The sequence below is a fragment of the Festucalex cinctus genome, chromosome 3, assembly GCF_051991245.1.
Source record: "Festucalex cinctus isolate MCC-2025b chromosome 3, RoL_Fcin_1.0, whole genome shotgun sequence".
Classification (NCBI taxonomy): domain Eukaryota; kingdom Metazoa; phylum Chordata; class Actinopteri; order Syngnathiformes; family Syngnathidae; genus Festucalex; species Festucalex cinctus.
The window spans coordinates 933,151-955,970 of NC_135413.1; the positions used below are offsets into that span (position 1 = coordinate 933,151).

At 38.5% G+C, this 22,820-nt stretch overlaps 1 protein-coding gene and 1 long non-coding RNA gene across 3 annotated transcripts in view; one reads left to right on the top strand and one right to left on the bottom strand.

Annotated features, from left to right (window-relative positions):
- vps4a (vacuolar protein sorting 4 homolog A) overlaps positions 1-22,820 on the top strand; it is a 373,362-nt gene that overhangs the window by 315,954 nt on the left and 34,588 nt on the right. The window lies entirely within an intron of this gene.
- On the bottom strand, positions 611-3,361 carry LOC144016680 (uncharacterized). The gene is made up of 3 exons (XR_013282971.1): positions 3,043-3,361; positions 2,290-2,491; positions 611-1,355 (listed from the first exon to the last, which is right to left on the bottom strand). It is a non-coding gene; the product is annotated as an uncharacterized LOC144016680 (long non-coding RNA).

Consider the following 22,820-nt stretch of genomic DNA (forward strand, 5'->3'; position numbering starts at 1 on the left):
ATCAAAAACTTTTGATTTTTTACAATGATGTTGTTCCAGGTGTTGAGATGGTCCATCCCAAGTTTGAAGTCAATCGGGTTAACCGTGTAGGAGAAGCGGGCAAAAGTATGACCCCTGTAAATGTGCAAAACTGGGCCAAAATTGGACATTCAGATGATCATACCTCACTTTCTGTCTATTTTAGGGTACACACATCAAAGAGGTTTTTGTTCATCTGGATGTGCTACGGGTGCCACATAATTTTCGTCGCCATAGGACAGTCGTAGCGGGACAGGGATCCGTTTAACCTATGTAGGTGGCGCTATGGAGCCATTTTTCTGTTATCATGTATGGCGACTTTAAAATATCAAATTTTTCGCCAGGCCTGATGTGCGTGTAAAGTTTGGTGAGTTTTCGTTCACGTTTAGCGTCTCAAAAATGCGATTGTTTGCGGAGAAGAATAATAATAAGAATAATAATAATAACTAGAGCTGCGAGCAGCTATAAAGGGCCCTCGCAACCCGGGCCACGTTGGGGTATATGCAAGTCGGGGGACTTGCACGTTGGGGTACTGTTAAATAGACAAGGACCATGGAAAATAGAAATGCATTTGCCGTGCCTTGTGTGTAAAAAGGTGCAGTAAAAGGCCAAAAATGATGCACAATTCCCAAAATAAATTCAAAAGTGTGGACTTTCTGATGTGTGTGCAAAGTTTCATGAAAAGTCGCTCGTTTGATATTCAAAACCAGCATCTGTTTATTTGAAAACATTGCATGGCACAGAGATGGTGTGTGATCAAATAAAAAGCTTTTTGATGACTCTTAATGTGGTGTCGCTGTGCAACACATATGTATTCATGACATAGTGAAGTATTGTGACAGTTTTGTAGGGTCCAGCAAACAGTAAATGTGTGACAGTTATTCAAGAAAAAAATGTAGCTTTGAAGCAGGCTAACCAATGACATCATCTAAAGGGGAAAAAAGCACATGAGCAAGCATAGGTATAAGTAGAGGAGAAAAAGAGATGAAAGAAGTGCGAGAGATGGAACAGGAGAGGAATGCAGCTGTTTATGTATAGCTGTTGTAACAGGACAGATTAAATAACACTTTAACCTGGGGTTAACAGCGCCCTAGGACAGATAAACTCTTTAGTGTAAAAGTTTTCTGGGACAGATGAATCCCTTGGAGTCAAAAAGTTAGGGTTAGCACATAGTCTGTCTTAGGATAATGTAACCTCCATGGATGAATTAGTCCTAGGACGCTTTGACCTGCGGGCTAAAACTTCAGGGGGGTTAACCTGTCCTGTTATATTGTGATCATCGTCTTCGTGCATGTCCTCAGTGGCTTCTTCTGTCTGTGTGGCAGCATTTGATACATCTGTAGAACAAAAAAGAATGAAGAATCATGTTAGATCTGTGAAGCTTGGTTGTCTTAGGTGTAGTTTACAGAACAGTCGTGTGCATATTTTTAGCATGGTAGTGTCTTAATACAAATGCATATTATGTAATGCACTGTATATGGATATTACAGACGTAATATTTGACGGTGATCTTATATTCATAGTTTTTGCCCGTTAATAAATAATATAGCTAGTAAGTAATAAGACACGCAAAAATGGTATAGTTGAATCCTCTGGGTCAAAAAGCAATGTTTTAGGATTGTGTGATGAAATGATGAATAAAAGTAAGGATACGACAGGTACATAAATGGTTATGTAAGTGTCAAATTTGGCATGGTGTGTCCAGATACATGCAGGATAAGTATAAAATATTATGGTGTGTGATTGATTTTTTCTTAGTAAAAATTAGTATTGTAAAGGTCAAGTCACAGTATGTCCAAAAAATTTAAAAAAAAAAAAATCTATGGTATAGAAACATCATAATCAGGGGCAAAGACATAAACATAATAATAGTAATTAATAACGATAGAATTTAAATACAATCTTTTCCATGAATATGTCAGTTATTTTGAGAAGATACAGAAAAAAAAGAACTTTGAAGTGTCTATCAGTGGATGAAAGAGGGCAAGATCGCAGCATAGCTACATGATATCAGTCACATTTGAAAGTAATCAAGTGTAGTATGTATTCACATTATATACATTGAGAAATTGCGGCTCAATAATCAGTCAGTGTTTTAGTTAACAGTCCAATGTTACCTTCAAGATATTCCTAACAGAAAAAAAGGAACGTGCATTAACAAAAAAATGTAAAAATGTCCATTGTCAAACATGTCATTCATTATACACAATGTGTAGGATGGGGATGCTTGCTGTGTTAGTGTTTGTGTGTCTTCCATGTCATATAGCTTACCATCACGGACAAATGCATCACATGCATCCTTTATATCCAATGCAGTCTGGAGTTCTTTCACAAGCTTGGTTTTGAAGTCTATCTGTTTTTCAAGTGCTCGATTGACTCGAGTCACATGGACTAGTTGGTTCATTTGGGAATGAAGATCAAGGCTGCGCTGGTATAAGTCGTTGCGACTGAAAGCATGATCAATGCATGCATACTGTAATGACAAAGCATTCAATGAAAATCAGTCATGTTAGATTCCATGATTCTAAATAGCAGAGGTAACGTGTTGGTGCAAAACGTTGTGGTCGTGTTGCATGTTACTCAATGGCTGTGTGTGTCAAAACGAGTTTATTTGAAAGAATATACAAATATATACACACGGACATATATATTTATACAGTATAACAGTGCCGCATGTATTGGTTTTAAGGAAAGAGTTGAAAAGCAGTGTTCAGAAAAAAGCATAAGACGCACAAAGTACCATTTCACTACATGTAATAAGTTGTCAAGTAGACATGTGAATTAAGTGGTTAAGATAGTGGCTACTGTGCAAGTAAGCTTCAATTGTCTCTAAAAGGTTAGCATATGTGTTCTACATGATATCAATGGCTAGACGTGCTCGTGGAGAAACATTACAAACAGAAAAACACACTAAAGGTGCCTTTAACAAACCTGTTAATAAATGAGAACTTAATACATATATGTATGGCATACTGTATATGATTGAGAAAGTTGTCCTGTTTAGTTTATGTATTGTATACTTACGGAAAAAAGTTGGCAATCTTTGCGTATGGAGATGATTAGAGGGTCTTTATCAAAAGAGAATTTGCTTGTTGATTTGTTCATGTTCTGTAGAAAAGCAAAGGAGTAGAAATAAATACAGTATCATACTTCATAAACATACAAGAAATTTGTAGCTGTATTAACCATTGTTGGTATTTGAAGTGATAATTTAGGAATAGAAGTGTAGTGATTGCAGAATTTATAGAGTGCTTACCTTGTATGACTTTGTAGATGGAAATGTCTTTTGTTGAAAGAGCTCTTTGTTGTCTACTATATATGCAAGGACAAGCATAAGTAGGTGTGGTTATGAAGTACTTGACCATTGAAATAAAGCAGTGGTATCAAATGTATGGACCGTGGTTTGGCTCAGGCCTGCAAAGGGGTTTAATGTGGCACAAGAGATAATCTTGTAAGGTACAAAAAATAATAATAATATAATAGGTATGCCTCTGAGTTTTCACAAATCTAGGTCAAGTCAAGTCATCTTTAGTTATTTTGCGCTTGAATCATCCAATCGGAAATGCTCCATAAAAAATGTATAGAGGGTGCGATTTATTGCAAATTGCACAAGAAATCGCTAAAAATTCATGTTAATGACAAGTCTGATGTGTGTGCAAAGTTTCACGAGTTTTCACACATGTATAGATAAAAAAAAACAAAGCAGCACTTTACTTGGCAACCAATGCATCGCTATAGCAGCAGCGTGCGACAAAATAAAAAACTTTCGATAAATTTGCATCTTAAACATCTTAAGATGAAACACACCAAGTTTGAACACGGTCGGATGAATTTTGTAGGAGGAGTTAAAATATGACCCCTAAAAAAGGCCACGAAAAAAGTCTACAAATCCCATCATAAATCAAAATGGCGGACTTCCTGTTTGGTTTAGCACATGGTTCCAAGAGACTTTTTTGTACATCGTGGGCTCTTATGTATGCCTCTAAATTATCATAGCGCTAGGTGAAACGTACAACCGGGAATGCTTCGTTAAAGAGGAGTTTTTTAGCTCAAAATGTGATGCCCGGCCCCTACGGGACCTCCTGTTGGGTTTAGCACATGGCACCAAGAGACTTTTTTGTACATCGTGGGCTGTTACATTTGTCTCCAAATTTTCGTAGCTCTAGCTGCTTCGTACAACTGGGAATGCTTCATTAAGAAGTAATTTTTTCCTTTGCAAACTGTGCATGCCACGGCAACAGCGTGCGACAAAATAAAAAGCTTTCAATAACTTTTCATCTTCAACATCTTAAGATGAATCACACCAAGTTTGGAGATGATCGGATAAACTCTGTAGGAGGAGTTCGTTAAAATAAGACCCCTATGAAATGGCCCAAAAAATGGCAACACGTTCCAAAGTAAATCAAAATGGCGGACTTCCTGTTCGGTTTAGCATATGGTTCAAAAAGAGTTTTTTGTACCTTGAGGGCTGTTACATATGTCTTCAAATATTGGTAACTCTAGGTGAAATGTACAGCCGGGAATGCTTCATTAAGTTAGAATTTTGAAACACAAAATTTGATGCCTCGCCTCTGGCGGACTTCCTGTTAGGTTTAGCATATGGCACCAACAGGCTTTTTTGTAGATCATAGTCTGTTACATATGTGTACCAATTTTCGTAGCTCTAGATTAAACGTACCACCGGCAATGCTTCGTTAAGTAAGAATTTTGAAACTGTAAATTTGATGCCCCGCCACCGTCATATAGTATGTCAAAAACTTTAGATTTTTTACCATGATGTTGTCCCAGGTGTTGAGATGGTACAGCCCAAGTTTGAAGTCAATCGGGTTAACCGTGTAGGAGAAGCGGGCAAAAGTATGACCCCTGTAAATGTGCAAAAATGGGCCAAAATTGGACATTCAAATACTCATACCTCACTTCCTGTCTATTTTAGGGTACACATATCAAAGAGGTTTTTGTTCATCTGGATGTGCTACAGGTGCCACACTATTTTCGTAGCCATAGGACAATCGTAGCGGGACAGGGATCCGTTAAACCTATGTAGGTGGCGCTACAGAGCCATTTTTCTGTTATCATGTATGGCGACTTTAAAATATCAAATTTTTCGCCAGACCCGATCTGCGTGTAAAGTTTGGTGAGTTTTCGTTCATGTTTAGTGCCTCAAAAATGTGGTTGTTTGCGGAAAAGAATAATAACAAAGAAGAAGAAGAATAATAATAATAAGAATTCCTTCAGGAACAATAGAGACCTCGCAGCGGTCGCTGCTCGGGCCCTAACTAGAGCTGCGAGCAGCTATAAAGGGCCCTCGCAACCTGGGCCACGTTGGGGTACTTGCACGTCGGGGTACTGGCACGTTGGGGTACTGTCAAATCAGACAAGGACCATCTAAAATGTTTTTGACAAGCTTTGTGAGTGCAAAAGGCCAAAGATGGTGTGCAATTCCCAAAATAAATTCAAAATGGCGGACTTCCTTTTAGGTTTAGCATACGGCTACAGAATACTTTTTGTAGGTCTTAAGCTAATAGGTATGCCTCCCAGTTTTCACAAATCTAGGTCAAGTCATCTTTAGTTGTGTATCGCTTGAATCATACAATTGGAAATGCTCCATAAAAATGCATAGAGGGCGCTATTGAGCACAACGTTGGGTTACTTGCACGTCAGGGTACTGGCACGTTGGGGTACTGTTACATGGAACAAGGACCATTTAAAATGTTAGTTTTTTCCATGCCTTGTCTGTGCAAAGTTTAATGAAAGAGGCCAAAAATGATGTATAATTCCCAAAATAAAATCAAAATATCGGACTTCCTCTTTGGTTTGGCAAATGGCTACATAATACTTTTTTGTAGGTATTAGGCTGATAGGGGTCTGTCCTAATTTTCACAAATCTAGCAGAATCATACAATCGGAAATACTTCATAAAAATGTCTAGAGGGCGCTATTTATTGCAAATTGCACAATAAATCTCTAAAAATTCATGTTCATGACAAGTCTGATGTGTTTGCAAAGTTTCATGAGTTTTCACACATGTATAGATAAAAAAACAAAGCAGCACTTTACTTGGCAAACAATGCATCGCTATAGCAGCAGCGTGCGACAAAATAAAAAACTTTCGATAACGTTGCATCTTAAACATCTTAAGATGAAACACACCAAGTTTGAAGACGGTCGGATGAACTTTGTACGAGGAGTTCGTTAAAATATGACCCCTGAAAAAGGCCACAAAAAATGGCAACAAATCCCATCGTAAATCAAAATGGCAGACTTCCTGTTTGGTTTAGCACATGGTTCCAAGAGACTTTTTTGTACATCGTGGGCTCTTATGTATGCCTGCAAATTATCATCTCGCTAGGTGAAACGTACAACCGGGAATGCTTCGTTAAAGAGGAGTTTTCTAGCTCAAAATGTGATGCCCGGCCCCTGGGGGACTTCCTGTTGGATTTAGCACATGGCACCAAGAGACTTTTTTTGTACATTGTGGGCTGTTACATATGTCTACAAATTTTTGTAGCTCTAGCTACTTCGTACAACTGGGAATGCTTCATTAAGAAGGATTTTTTTCCTTTGCAAAAAGTGCATGCCACGACAACAGCGTGCGACGAAATAAAGAGCTTTCAATAACTTTTCATCCTCAACATCTTAAGATGAGTCACACCAAGTTTGAAGATGATCGGATAAACTCTGTAGGAGGAGTTCGTTCAAATATGACCCCGATGAAATGGCCCAAAAAATGGCAACACATTCCAAAGTAAATCAAAATGGCGGACGTCCTGTTAGGTTTAGTATATGGTTCAAAAAGAGTTTTTTGTACCTCGAGGGCTGTTATATACCTCTACAAATTTTGGTAACTCTAGGTGAAACGTACAGCCGGGTATGCTTTGTTAAAGAGGAGTTTTTTAGCTCAAAATGTGATGCCTGGCCCCTGGGGGACTTCCTGTTGGGTTTAGCACAGGGCACCAAGAGACTTTTTTGTACATCTTGGGCTGTTACATATGTCTACAAATTTTCGTAGCTCTCGCTGCTTCGTACAAATGGGAATGCTTCTTTAAGGATATTTTTTTTCCTTTGCAAACAGTGCATGCCATGACAACAGCGTGCGACGAAATACAAAGCTTTCAATAACTTTTCATCTTCAACATCTTAAGATGAATCACACCAAGTTTGAAGATGATCGGATAAACACTGTAGGAGGAGTTCGTTAAAATAAGACCCCAATGAAATGGCCAAAAAAATGGCAACACGTTCCAAAATAAATCAAAATGGCGGACTTCCTGTGAGGTTTAGCATATGGTTCAAAAAGAGTTTTTTGTAGGTCATAGCCTGTTACATATGTGTACCAATTTTCGTAGCTCTAGATTAAACGTACAACCGGCAATGCTTCGTGAAGTAAGAATTTTTAAACTCTAAATTTCATGCGTCGCCGCCGTCATATAGTATATCAAAAACTTTAGATTTTTTACAATGATGTTGTCCCAGGTGTTGAGATGGTCCATCCAAAGTTTGAAGTCAATCGGGTTAACCGTGTAGTAGAAGCGGGCAAAAGTATGACCCCTGTAAATGTGCAAAACTGGGCCAAAATTGGACATTCAGATGATCATACCTCACTTTCTGTCTATTTTAGGGTACACACATCAAAGAGGTTTTTGTTCATCTGGATGTGCTACGGGTGCCACACAATTTTCGTCGCCATAGGACAATCGTAGCGGGACAGGGATCCGTTTAACCTATGTAGGTGGCGCTATGGAGCCATTTTTCTGTTATCATGTATGGCGACTTTAAAATATCAAATTTTTCGCCAGGCCTGATGTGCGTGTAAAGTTTGGTGAGTTTTCGGTCACGTTTAGTGTCTCAAAAATGCGATTGTTTGCGGAGAAGAATAATAAGAATAAGAATAATAATAACTAGAGCTGCGAGCAGCTATAAAGGGCCCTCGCAACCCGGGCCACGTTGGGGTATATGCAAGTCGGGGGACTTGCACGTTGGGGTACTGTTAAATAGACAAGGACCATGGAAAATAGAAATGCATTTGCCGTGCCTTGTGTGTAAAAAAGTGCAGTAAAAGGCCAAAAATGATGCACAATTCCCAAAATAAATTCAAAAGTGTGGACTTTCTGATGTGTGTGCAAAGTTTCATGAAAAGTCGCTCGTTTGATATTCAAAACCAGCATCTGTTTATTTGAAAACATTGCATGGCACAGAGATGGTGTGTGATCAAATAAAAAGCTTTTTGATGACTCTTAATGTGGTGTCGCTGTGCAACACATATGTATTCATGACATAGTGAAGTATTGTGACAGTTTTGTAGGGTCCAGCAAACAGTAAATGTGTGACAGTTATTCAAGAAAAAATGTAGCTTTGAAGCAGGCTAACCAATGACATCATCTAAAGGGGAAAAAAGCACATGAGCAAGCAAAGGTATAAGTAGAGGAGAAAAAGAGATGAAAGAAGTGCGAGAGATGGAACAGGAGAGGAATGCAGCTGTTTATGTATAGCTGTTGTAACAGGACAGATTAAATAACACTTTAACCTGGGGTTAACAGCGCCCTAGGACAGATAAACTCTTTAGTGTAAAAGTTTTCTGGGACAGATGAATCCCTTGGGGTCAAAGAGTTTGGGTTAGCACATAGTCTGTCTTAGGATAATGTAACCTCCATGGATGAATTAGTCCTAGGACGCTTTGATCTGCGGGCTAAAACTTCAGGGGGGTTAACCTGTCCTGTTATATTGTGATCATCGTCTTCGTGCATGTCCTCAGTGGCTTCTTCTGTCTGTGTGGCAGCATTTGATACATCTGTAGAACAAAAAAGAATGAAGAATCATGTTAGATCTGTGAAGTTTGGTTGTCTTAGGTGTAGTTTACAGAACAGTCGTGTGCATATTTTTAGCATGGTAGTGTCTTAATACAAATGCATATTATGTAATGCACTGTATATGGATATTACAGACGTAATATTTGACGGTGATCTTATATTCATAGTTTTTGCCCGTTAATAAATAATATAGCTAGTAAGTAATAAGACACGCAAAAATGGTATAGTTGAATCCTCTGGGTCAAAAAGCAATGTTTTAGGATTGTGTGATGAAATGATGAATAAAAGTAAGGATACGACAGGTACATAAATGGTTATATATACACACGGACATATATATTTATACAGTATAACAGTGCCGCATGTATTGGTTTTAAGGAAAGAGTTGAAAAGCAGTGTTCAGAAAAAAGCATAAGACGCACAAAGTACCATTTCACTACATGTAATAAGTTGTCAAGTAGACATGTGAATTAAGTGGTTAAGATAGTGGCTACTGTGCAAGTAAGCTTCAATTGTCTCTAAAAGGTTAGCATATGTGTTCTACATGATATCAATGGCTAGACGTGCTCGTGGAGAAACATTACAAACAGAAAAACACACTAAAGGTGCCTTTAACAAACCTGTTAATAAATGAGAACTTAATACATATATGTATGGCATACTGTATATGATTGAGAAAGTTGTCCTGTTTAGTTTATGTATTGTATACTTACGGAAAAAAGTTGGCAATCTTTGCGTATGGAGATGATTAGAGGGTCTTTATCAAAAGAGAATTTGCTTGTTGATTTGTTCATGTTCTGTAGAAAAGCAAAGGAGTAGAAATAAATACAGTATCATACTTCATAAACATACAAGAAATTTGTAGCTGTATTAACCATTGTTGGTATTTGAAGTGATAATTTAGGAATAGAAGTGTAGTGATTGCAGAATTTATAGAGTGCTTACCTTGTATGACTTTGTAGATGGAAATGTCTTTTGTTGAAAGAGCTCTTTGTTGTCTACTATATATGCAAGGACAAGCATAAGTAGGTGTGGTTATGAAGTACTTGACCATTGAAATAAAGCAGTGGTATCAAATGTATGGACCGTGGTTTGGCTCAGGCCTGCAAAGGGGTTTAATGTGGCACAAGAGATAATCTTGTAAGGTACAAAAAATAATAATAATATAATAGGTATGCCTCTGAGTTTTCACAAATCTAGGTCAAGTCAAGTCATCTTTAGTTATTTTGCGCTTGAATCAGCCAATCGGAAATGCTCCATAAAAAATGTATAGAGGGTGCGATTTATTGCAAATTGCACAAGAAATCTCTAAAAATTCATGTTAATGACAAGTCTGATGTGTGTGCAAAGTTTCACGAGTTTTCACACATGTATAGATAAAAAAAAACAAAGCAGCACTTTACTTGGCAACCAATGCATCGCTATAGCAGCAGCGTGCGACAAAATAAAAAACTTTCGATAAATTTGCATCTTAAACATCTTAAGATGAAACACACCAAGTTTGGAGATGATCGGATAAACTCTGTAGGAGGAGTTCGTTAAAATAAGACCCCTATGAAATGGCCCAAAAAATGGCAACACGTTCCAAAGTTTGAACACGGTCGGATGAATTTTGTAGGAGGAGTTAAAATATGACCCCTAAAAAAGGCCACAAAAAAAAGTCTACAAATCCCATCATAAATCAAAATGGCGGACTTCCTGTTTGGTTTAGCACATGGTTCCAAGAGACTTTTTTGTACATCGTGGGCTCTTATGTATGCCTCTAAATTATCATAGCGCTAGGTGAAACGTACAACCGGGAATGCTTCGTTAAAGAGGAGTTTTTTAGCTCAAAATGTGATGCCCGGCCCCTACGGGACTTCCTGTTGGGTTTAGCACATGGCACCAAGAGACTTTTTTTGTACATCGTGGGCTGTTACATTTGTCTCCAAATTTTCGTAGCTCTAGCTGCTTCGTACAACTGGGAATGCTTCATTAAGAAGTAATTTTTTCCTTTGCAAACTGTGCATGCCACGGCAACAGCGTGCGACAAAATAAAAAGCTTTCAATAACTTTTCATCTTCAACATCTTAAGATGAATCACACCAAGTTTGGAGATGATCGGATAAACTCTGTAGGAGGAGTTCGTTAAAATAAGACCCCTATGAAATGGCCCAAAAAATGGCAACACGTTCCAAAGTAAATCAAAATGGCGGACTTCCTGTTCGGTTTAGCATATGGTTCAAAAAGAGTTTTTTGTACCTTGAGGGCTGTTACATATGTCTTCAAATATTGGTAACTCTAGGTGAAATGTACAGCCGGGAATGCTTCATTAAGTTAGAATTTCGAAACACAAAATTTGATGCCTCGCCTCTGGCGGACTTCCTGTTAGGTTTAGCATATGGCACCAACAGGCTTTTTTGTAGATCATAGTCTGTTACATATGTGTACCAATTTTCGTAGCTCTAGATTAAACGTACCACCGGCAATGCTTCGTTAAGTAAGAATTTTGAAACTGTAAATTTGATGCCCCGCCACCGTCATATAGTATGTCAAAAACTTTAGATTTTTTACCATGATGTTGTCCCAGGTGTTGAGATGGTACAGCCCAAGTTTGAAGTCAATCGGGTTAACTGTGTAGGAGAAGCGGGCAAAAGTATGACCCCTGTAAATGTGCAAAAATGGGCCAAAATTGGACATTCAAATACTCATACCTCACTTCCTGTCTATTTTAGGGTACACATATCAAAGAGGTTTTTGTTCATCTGGATGTGCTACAGGTGCCACACAATTTTCGTAGCCATAGGACAATCGTAGCGGGACAGGGATCCGTTAAACCTATGTAGGTGGCGCTACAGAGCCATTTTTCTGTTATCATGTATGGCGACTTTAAAATATCAAATTTTTCGCCAGACCCGATCTGCGTGTAAAGTTTGGTGAGTTTTCGTTCATGTTTAGTGCCTCAAAAATGTGGTTGTTTGCGGAAAAGAATAATAACAAAGAAGAAGAAGAAGAATAATAATAAGAATTCCTTCAGGAACAATAGGGACCTCGCAGCGGTCGCTGCTCGGGCCCTAATAAGAAGAATTCCTACAAAAACAATAGGGCCTCGCAGCGGCACCGCCGCCGCCGCTGCTCGGGCCCTAATAATAAGAAGAATTCCTACAAAAACAATAGGGCCTCGCAGCGGCACCGCCGCCGCCGCTGCTCGGGCCCTAACTAGAGCTGCGAGCAGCTATAAAGGGCCCTCGCAACCCGGGCCACGTTGGGGTACTTGCACGTCGGGGTACTGGCACGTTGGGGTACTGTCAAATAGGACAAGGACCATCTAAAATGTTTTTGACAAGCCTTGTGTGTGCAAAGTTTAATCAAAACGCAAAATATGGTGTGCAATTCCCAAAATAAATTCAAAATGGTGGACTTCCTTTTAGGTTTAGCATACGGCTACAGAATACCTTTTGTAGGTCTTAAGCTAATAGGTATGCCTCCCAGTTTTCATAAATCTTGGTCAAGTCATCTTTAGTTGTGTATCGCTTGAATCATACAATTGGAAATGCTCCATAAAAATGCATAGAGGGCGCTATTGAGCACAACGTTGGGTTACTTGCACGTCAGGGTACTGGCACGTTGGGGTACTGTTACATGGAACAAGGACCATTTAAAATGTTAGTTTTTTCCATGCCTTGTCTGTGCAAAGTTTAATGAAAAAGGCCAAAAATGATGTATAATTCCCAAAATAAAATCAAAATAGCGGACTTCCTCTTTGGTTTGGCAAATGGCTACATAATACTTTTTTGTAGGTCTAGCATAATCATACAATCGGAAATGCTTCATAAAAATGTCTAGAGGGCTCTATTTATTGCAAATTGCACAATAAATCTCTAAAAATTCATGTTCATGACAAGTCTGATGTGTTTGCAAAGTTTCATGAGTTTTCATGTGTATAAAAAAAAAAAAAGCAGCACTTGACAACTGTTACATGGAACAAGGACCATTTAAAATGTTAGTTTTTTCCATGCCTTGTCTGTGCAAAGTTTAATGAAAAAGGCCAAAAATGATGTATAATTCCCAAAATAAAATCAAAATAGCGGACTTCCTCTTTGGTTTGGCAAATGGCTACATAATACTTTTTTGTAGGTCTAGCATAATCATACAATCGGAAATTCTTCATAAAAATGTCTAGAGGGCGCTATTTATTGCAAATTGCACAATAAATCTCTGAAAATTCATGTTCATGACAAGTCTGATGTGTTTGCAAAGTTTCATGAGTTTTCATGTGTATAAAAAAAAAAAAAGCAGCACTTGACAAACAATGCATTGCTATGGCAACAGCGTGTTACAAAATAAAAAACCTTTCGATTACTTTGCATCTTAAACATCTTAAGATGAAACACACCAAGTTTGAAGATGATCGGATAAACACTGTAGGAGGAGTTCGTTAAAATAAGACCCCAATGAAATGGCCAAAAAAATGGCAACACGTTCCAAAATAAATCAAAATGGTGGACTTCCTGTTAGGTTTAGCATATGGTTCAAAAAGAGTTTTTTGTAGGTCATAGCCTGTTACATATGTGTACCAATTTTCGTAGCTCTAGATTAAACGTACAACCGGCAATGCTTCGTGAAGTAAGAATTTTTAAACTCTAAATTTGATGCGCCGCCGCCGTCATATAGTATATCAAAAACTTTTCATTTTTCACAATGATGTTGTCCCAGGTGTTGAGATGGTACATCCCAAGTTTGAAGTCAATCGGGTTAACCGTGTAGGAGAAGCGGGCAAAAGTATGACCCCTGTAAATGTGCAAAAATTGGCAAAAATTGGACATTTAAATACTCATACCTCACTTTCTGTCTATTTTAGGGTACACACTTCAAAGAGGTTTTTGTTCATTGGGATGTGCTACAGGTGCCACACAATTTTCATAGCCGTCGGACAATCGTAGTGGGACAGGGATCCGTTTAACCTATGTAGGGGGCGCTAAGGAGCCATTTTTCTGTTATCATGTATGGCGACTTTAAAATATCAAATTTTTCGCCAGGCCTGATGTGCGTGTAAAGTTTGGTGAGTTTTCGTTCACGTTTAGTGTCTCAAAAATGCGATTGTTTGCGGAGAAGAAAAAGAAGAATAATAAGAAGAATTCCTACAAAAACAATAGGGCCTCGCAGCGGCACCGCCGCCGCCGCTGCTCGGGCCCTAACTAGAGCTGCGAGCAGCTATAAAGGGCCCTCGCAACCCGGGCCACGTTGGGGTACTTGCACGTCGGGGTACTGGCACGTTGGGGTACTGTCAAATAGGACAAGGACCATCTAAAATGTTTTTGACAAGCCTTGTGTGTGCAAAGTTTAATCAAAACGCAAAATATGGTGCGCAATTCCCAAAATAAATTCAAAATGGCGGACTTCCTTTTAGGTTTAGCATACGGCTACAGAATACTTTTTGTAGGTCTTAAGCTAATAGGTATGCCTCCCAGTTTTCACAAATCTAGGTCAAGTCATCTTTAGTTGTGTATCGCTTGAATCATACAATTGGAAATGCTCCATAAAAATGCATAGAGGGCGCTATTGAGCACAACGTTGGGTTACTTGCACGTCGGGGTACTGGCACGTTGGGGTACTGTTACATGGAACAAGGACCATTTAAAATGTTAGTTTTTTCCATGCCTTGTCTGTGCAAAGTTTCATGAAAAAGGCCAAAAATGATGTATAATTCCCAAAATAAAATCAAAATAGCGGTCTTCCTCTTTGGTTTGGCAAATGGCTACATAATACTTTTTTGTAGGTCTAGCATAATCATACAATCGGAAATGCTTCGTAAAAATGTCTAGAGGGCGCTATTTATTGCAAATTGCACAATAAATCTCTGAAAATTCATGTTCATGACAAGTCTGATGTGTTTGCAAAGTTTCATGTGTTTTCATGTGTATAAAAAAAAAAAAAGCAGCACTTGACAAACAATGCATTGCTATGGCAACAGCGTGTTACAAAATAAAAAACTTTCGATTACTTTGCAACTTAAACATCTTAAGATGAAACACACCAAGTTTGAAGACAGTCGGATAAATTTTGTAGGAGGGGTTCGTTAAAATATGACCCCTGAAAAAGGCCACAAAAAATGGCAACAAATCCCATCATAAATCAAAATGGCAGACTTCCTGTTTGGTTTAGCACATGGTTCCAAGAGACTTTTTTTTGTACATCATGGGCTCTTATGTATGCCTGCAAATTATCATAGCGCTAGGTGAAACGTACAACCGGGAATGCTTCGTTAAAGAGGAGTTTTTTTAGCTCAAAATGTGATGCCCGGCCCCTGGGGGACTTCCTGTTGGGTTTAGCACATGGCACCAAGAGACTTTTTTGTACATCCTGGGCTGTTACATATGTCTACAATTTTTCGTCGCTCTAGCTGCTTCGTACAACTGGGAATGCTTCATTAAGAAGGATTTTTTTCCTTTGCAAAAAGTGCATGCCACGACAACAGCGTGTGATGAAATAAAAAACTTTCAATAACTTTTCATTTTCAACATCTTAAGATGAATCACACCAAGTTTGAAGATGATCGGATAAACTCTGTAGGAGGAGTTTGTTAAAATATGACCCCTATGAAATGGCCAAAAAAAATGGCAACACATTCCAAAGTAAATCAAAATGGCGGACGCCCTGTTAGGTTTAGCATATGGTTCAAAAAGAGTTTTTTGTACCTCGAGGGCTGTTATATACCTCTACAAATGTTGGTAACTCTAGGTGAAATGTACAGCCGGGTATGCTTTGTTAAAGAGGAGTTTTTTAGCTCAAAATGTGATGCCCGGCCCCTGGGGGACTTCCTGTTGGGTTTAGCACAGGGCACCAAGAGACTTTTTTGTACATCTTGGGCTGTTACATATGTCTACAAATTTTCGTAGCTCTAGCTGCTTCGTACAAATGGGAATGCTTCTTTAAGGATATTTTTTTTCCTTTAAAAACAGTGCATGCCATGACAACAGCGTGCGACGAAATACAAAGCTTTCAATAACTTTTCATCTTCAACATCTTAAGATGAATCACACCAAGTTTGAAGATGATCGGATAAACACTGTAGGAGGAGTTCGTTAAAATAAGACCCCAATGAAATGGCCAAAAAAATGTCAACACGTTCCAAAATAAATCAAAATGGTGGACTTCCTGTTAGGTTTAGCATATGGTTCAAAAAGAGTTTTTTGTAGGTCATAGCCTGTTACATATGTGTACCAATTTTCGTAGCTCTAGATTAAACGTACAACCGGCAATGCTTCGTGAAGTAAGAATTTTTAAACTCTAAATTTGATGCGCCGCCGCCGTCATATAGTATATCAAAAACTTTTCATTTTTCACAATGATGTTGTCCCAGGTGTTGAGATGGTACATCCCAAGTTTGAAGTCAATCGGGTTAACCGTGTAGGAGAAGCGGGCAAAAGTATGACCCCTGTAAATGTGCAAAAATTGGCAAAAATTGGACATTTAAATACTCATACCTCACTTTCTGTCTATTTTAGGGTACACACTTCAAAGAGGTTTTTGTTCATTGGGATGTGCTACAGGTGCCACACAATTTTCATAGCCGTCGGACAATCGTAGCGGGACAGGGATCCGTTTAACCTATGTAGGGGGCGCTAAGGAGCCATTTTTCTGTTATCATGTATGGCGACTTTAAAATATCAAATTTTTCGCCAGGCCTGATGTGCGTGTAAAGTTTGGTGAGTTTTCGGTCACGTTTAGTGTCTCAAAAATGCGATTGTTTGCGGAGAAGAATAATAAGAATAAGAATAATAACTAGAGCTGCGAGCAGCTATAAAGGGCCCTCGCAACCCGGGCCACGTTGGGGTACTTGCACGTCGGGGTACTGGCACGTTGGGGTACTGTCAAATAGGACAAGGACCATCTAAAATGTTTTTGACAAGCCTTGTGTGTGCAAAGTTTAATCAAAACGCAAAATATGGTGCGCAATTCCCAAAATAAATTCAAAATGGCGGACTTCCTTTTAGGTTTAGCATACGGCTACAGAATACTTTTTGTAGGTCTTAAGCTAATAGGTATGCCTCCCAGTTTTCACAAATCTAGGTCAAGTCATATTTAGTTGTGTATCGCTTGAATCATACAATTGGAAATGCACCATAAAAATGCATAGAGGGCGCTATTGAGCACAACGTTGGGTTACTTGCACGTCAGGGTACTGGCACGTTGGTGTACTGTTACATGGAACAAGGACCATTTAAAATGTTAGTTTTTTCCATGCCTTGTCTGTGCAAACTTTAATGAAAAAGGCCAAAAATGATGTATAATTCCCAAAATAAAATCAAAATAGCGGACTTCCTCTTTGGTTTGGCAAATAGCTACATAATACTTTTTTGTAGGTCTAGCATAATCATACAATCGGAAATGCTTCATAAAAATGTCTAGAGGGCGCTATTTATTGCACATTGCACAATAAATCTCTGAAAATTCATGTTCATGACAAGTCTGATGTGTTTGCAAAGTTTCATGAGTTTTCATGTGTATAAAAAAAAAAAAGCAGCACTTGACAAACAATGCATTGCTATGGCAACAGCGTGTTACAAAATAAAAAACTTTCGATTACTTTGCATCTTAAACATCTTAAGATGAAACACACCAAGTTTGAAGACAGTCGGATAAATTTTGTAGGAGGGGTTCGTTAAAATATGACCCCTGAAAAAGGCCACAAAAAATGGCAACAAATCCCATCATAAATCAAAATGGCAGACTTCCTCTTTGGTTTAGCACATGGTTCCAAGAGACTTTTTTGTACATCATGGGCTCTTATGTATGCCTGCAAATTATCATAGCGCTAGGTGAAACGTACAACCGGGAATGCTTCTTTAAAGAGGAGTTTTTTAGCTCAAAATGTGATGCCCGGCCCCTGGGGGACTTCCTGTTGGGTTTAGCACATAGCACCAAGAGACTTTTTTGTACATGCTGGGCTGTTACATATGTCTACAATTTTTCGTCGCTCTAGCTGCTTCGTACAACTGGGAATGCTTCATTAAGAAGGATTTTTTTCCTTTGCAAAAAGTGCATGCCACGACAACAGCGTGTGACGAAATAAAAAACTTTCAATAACTTTTCATTTTCAACATCTTAAGATGAATCACACCAAGTTTGAAGATGATCGGATAAACTCTGTAGGAGGAGTTCGTTAAAATATGACCCCTATGAAATGGCCAAAAAAAATGGCAACACGTTCCAAAGTAAATCAAAATGTCGGACGTCCTGTTAGGTTTAGCATATGGTTCAAAAAGAGTTTTTTGTACCTCGAGGGCTGTTATATACCTCTACAAATTTTGGTAACTCTAGGTGAAACGTACAGCCGGGTATGCTTTGTTAAAGAGGAGTTTTTTAGCTCAAAATGTGATGCCCGGCCCCTGGGGGACTTCCTGTTGGGTTTAGCACAGGGCACCAAGAGACTTTTTTGTATATCTTGGGCTGTTACATATGTCTACAAATTTTCGTAGCTCTAGCTGCTTCGTACAAATGGGAATGCTTCTTTAAGGATATTTTTTTTCCTTTAAAAACAGTGCATGCCATGACAACAGCGTGCGACGAAATACAAAGCTTTCAATAACTTTTCATCTTCAACATCTTAAGATGAATCACACCAAGTTTGAAGATGATCGGATAAACACTGTAGGAGGAGTTCGTTAAAATAAGACCCCAATGAAATGGCCAAAAAAATGGCAACACGTTCCAAAATAAATCAAAATGGTGGACTTCCTGTTAGGTTTAGCATATGGTTCAAAAAGAGTTTTTTGTAGGTCATAGCCTGTTACATATGTGTACCAATTTTCGTAGCTCTAGATTAAACGTACAACCGGCAATGCTTCGTGAAGTAAGAATTTTTAAACTCTAAATTTGATGCGCCGCCGCCGTCATATAGTATATCAAAAACTTTTCATTTTTCACAATGATGTTGTCCCAGGTGTTGAGATGGTACATCCCAAGTTTGAAGTCAATCGGGTTAACCGTGTAGGAGAAGCGGGCAAAAGTATGACCCCTGTAAATGTGCAAAAATTGGCAAAAATTTGACATTTAAATACTCATACCTCACTTTCTGTCTATTTTAGGGTACACACTTCAAAGAGGTTTTTGTTCATTGGGATGTGCTACAGGTGCCACACAATTTTCATAGCCGTCGGACAATCGTAGCGGGACAGGGATCCGTTTAACCTATGTAGGGGGCGCTAAGGAGCCATTTTTCTGTTATCATGTATGGCGACTTTATAATATCAAATTTTTCGCCAGGCCTGATGTGCGTGTAAAGTTTGGTGAGTTTTCGGTCACGTTTAGTGTCTCAAAAATGCGATTGTTTGCGGAGAAGAATAATAAGAATAAGAACTAGAGCTGCGAGCAGCTATAAAGGGCCCTCGCAACTCGTGCCACGTTGGGGTATTTGCACGTCGGGGTACTGGCACGTTAGGGTACTGTTTCATAAGAAACTGTCTAAATTGTAATTGTTTTTGCCATGCTTTGTGGTTTTGTTCACATTGCTATTAAATACTTTGTCTAGGTATTTGGCTGATAGGTATGCCTCCCAATATTCACACATCTAGCTGAATCATATAAAAAACATTTTTCTTTTCAAACAATGCATCGCTACAGCGAAGGCGTGCAACAAAATAAAAAATGTCAATAACTTTTCATCTTAAATATCTTAAGATGAAAAGCGCCAAAGAATATATGACGCCTATAAAAGGCCCCAAAAATGGCATCAAATACCAAAGTTAATCAAAATGTCAGACTTCCTGTTTGGTTTAGCATATGGCTTTAGAAACTTTTTTGTAAGTCTTAGGCTGATAGGTATCCACATTTTTTCACATCTAGCTGAATCATACATTTCCAAAAGCTTCATAAAAATTTTTGAGATGGAGCTATTGAGCCATTTATTGAAAATTAAATAAATTTAAATAAATTAAAAATAAAATGTTCATTTTTTATGGCAAGTTTGATGTGTGTGCAAAGTTTCATGAGTTTTCGCATGTTTAGACAAAAAAAAAAAAAAAAAGCAGCATTTTACTTGGCAAACAATGCACCGCTATGGCAACGGCGTGCGACAAAATAAAACACTTTCGATAACTTTGCATCTTAAACATCTTAAGATGAAGCACACCAAGTTTGAAGACAGTCGGATAAATTTTGTAGGAGTTCGTTAAAGTATGACCCCTAATAAAGTCCACAAAAAATGGCTACAAATCCCAACGTAAATCAAAATGGCGGACTTCCTGTTTGGTTTAGCAGATGGTTCCAAGAGACTTTTTTGTACATCGTGGGCTCTTATGTATGCCTCTAAATTATCATAGTGCTAGGTGAAACGTACAACCGGGAATGCTTCGTTAAAGAGGAGTTTTTTAGCTCAAAATGTGATGCCCGGCCCCTACGGTACTTCCTGTTGGGTTTAGCACATGGCACCAAGAGACTTTTTTGTACATCGTGGGCTGTTATATTTGTCTCCAAATTTTCGTAGCTCTAGCTGCTTCGTACAACTGGGAATGCTTCATTAAGAAGGAATTTTTTCCTTTGCAAACTGTGCATGCCACGGCAACAGCGTGCGACAAAATAAAAAGCTTTCAATAACTTTTCATCTTCAACATCTTAAGATGAATCACACCAAGTTTGGAGATGATCGGATAAACTCTGTAGGAGGAGTTCGTTAAAATAAGACCCCTATGAAATGGCCCAAAAAATGGCAACACGTTCCAAAGTAAATCAAAATGGCGGACTTCCTGTTCGGTTTAGCATATGGTTCAAAAAGAGTTTTTTGTACCTTGAGGGCTGTTACATATGTCTTCAAATTTTGGTAACTCTCTGTGAAATGTACAGCCGGGAATGCTTCATTAAGTTAGAATTTTGAAACACAATATTTGATGCCTCGCCTCTGGCGGACTTCCTGTTAGGTTTAGCATATGGCACCAACAGGCTTTTTTGTAGATCATAGTCTGTTACATATGTGTACCAATTTTCGTAGCTCTAGATTAAACGTACCACCGGCAATGCTTCGTTAAGTAAGAATTTTGAAACTGTAAATTTGATGCCCCGCCACCGTCATATAGTATGTCAAAAACTTTAGATTTTTTACCATGATGTTGTCCCAGGTGTTGAGATGGTACAGCCCAAGTTTGAAGTCAATCGGGTTAACCGTGTAGGAGAAGCGGGCAAAAGTATGACCTCTGTAAAAGTGTAAAAATTGGCAAAAATTGGACATTTAAATACTCATACCTCACTTCCTGTCTATTTTAGGGTACACATATCAAAGAGGTTTTTGTTCATCTGGATGTGCTACAGGTGCCACACAATTTTCGTAGCCATAGGACAATCGTAGCGGGACAGGGATCCGTTAAACCTATGTAGGTGGCGCTACAGAGCCATTTTTCTGTTATCATGTATGGCGACTTTAAAATATCAAATTTTTCGCCAGGCCCGATCTGCGTGTAAAGTTTGGTGAGTTTTCGTTCATGTTTAGTGCCTCACAAATGTGGTTGTTTGCGGAAAAGAATAATAACAAAGAAAAAGAAGAAGAAGTAGAAGAACTAGAGCTGCGAGCAGCTATAAAGATCCCTCGCAACCCGGGCCACGTTGGGGTATTTGCACGTCGGGGTACTGGCATGTTGGGGTACTGTCAAATAGGAAACCATCTAAATTGTAAACGTTTTTGCCATGCTTTGTGTTTTTAAAGTTTCATGGAAAGGCCAAAAACGATGCACAATTAACAAAATAAAATCAAAATGGATTGGCACATGGCTATATAGAATACTTTTTGAATATATTCGGCATGCCTGCCAAAATTCACACATCTAGCTGAATCATATAATCGGAAAGACTTCATAAAAATGTCTAGAGGGCGCTATTGAGCCATTTATTACAAATTGCACAACAAATCTCTAAATAAAATATTCATGTTCCAGACAGGTCTGGTGTGTGTGCAAAGTTTTGTGAGTTTTCACCCATATTTAGACTCTCAAAAAAGCATTTTTCTTCACAAACAATGCATGGCTACAGCAAAGGCGTGTGACAAAATAAAAAAATTCAATAACTTTTCATCTTAAATATCTTAAGATGAAACACGCCAAAGAATGAAGACGATCTGATAAGTTCTGTTGAAAATATGACCCCTATAAAAGGCCCCAAAATATGGCTACAAATACCAAAGTAAATCAAAATTGCAGACTTCCTTTTTGATTCAGCATATGGCTTTAGGAACCTTTTTGTAAGTCTTAGGCTGATAGGTATCCCAATTTTTACAAATCTAGCTGAATCATAAAACACAAAACATTTGCAAAAGCTTCATAAGAATGTCTAGAGGGCGCTATTGAACCATTTATTGCAAATTGAATAAGAAATCTCTAAAATATTCATGCTGATGACAAGCCTGATGTGTGTGTAAAGTTTCATGAGTTTTTGCACATGTTTAGACCAAAACAAAAAAGCAGCATTTTACTTGGCAAACAATGCATCGCCATGACAACGGCGTGCGACAAAATAAATAACTTTCGATAACTTTGCATCTTAAACATCTTAAGATGAAGCACACCAAGTTTAAAGACAGTCGGATAAATTTTGTAGGAGGAGTTCGTTAAAATATGACCCCTAAAAAAGGCCACAAAAAATGGCTACAAATCCCAACGTAAATCAAAATGGTGGACTTCCTGATTGGTTTAGCATATGGCTCCAAGAGACTTTTTTGTACATCCTGAGCTCTTATGTTTGCCTGCAAATTATCATAGCTTTAGGTGAAACGTACAACCGGGAATGCTTTGTCTGTTTAATCAAAACGCAAAATATGGTGTGCAATTCCAATGCATTGCTATGGCAACAGCGTGTGACAAAATAAAAAACTTTCGATTACTTTGCATCTTAAACATCTTAAGATGAAACATACCAAGTTTGAAGACAGTCGGATAAATTTTGTAGGAGGGGTTCGTTAAAATATGACCCCTGAAAAAGGCCACAAAAAATGGCAACAAATCCCATCATAAATCAAAATGGCGGACTTCC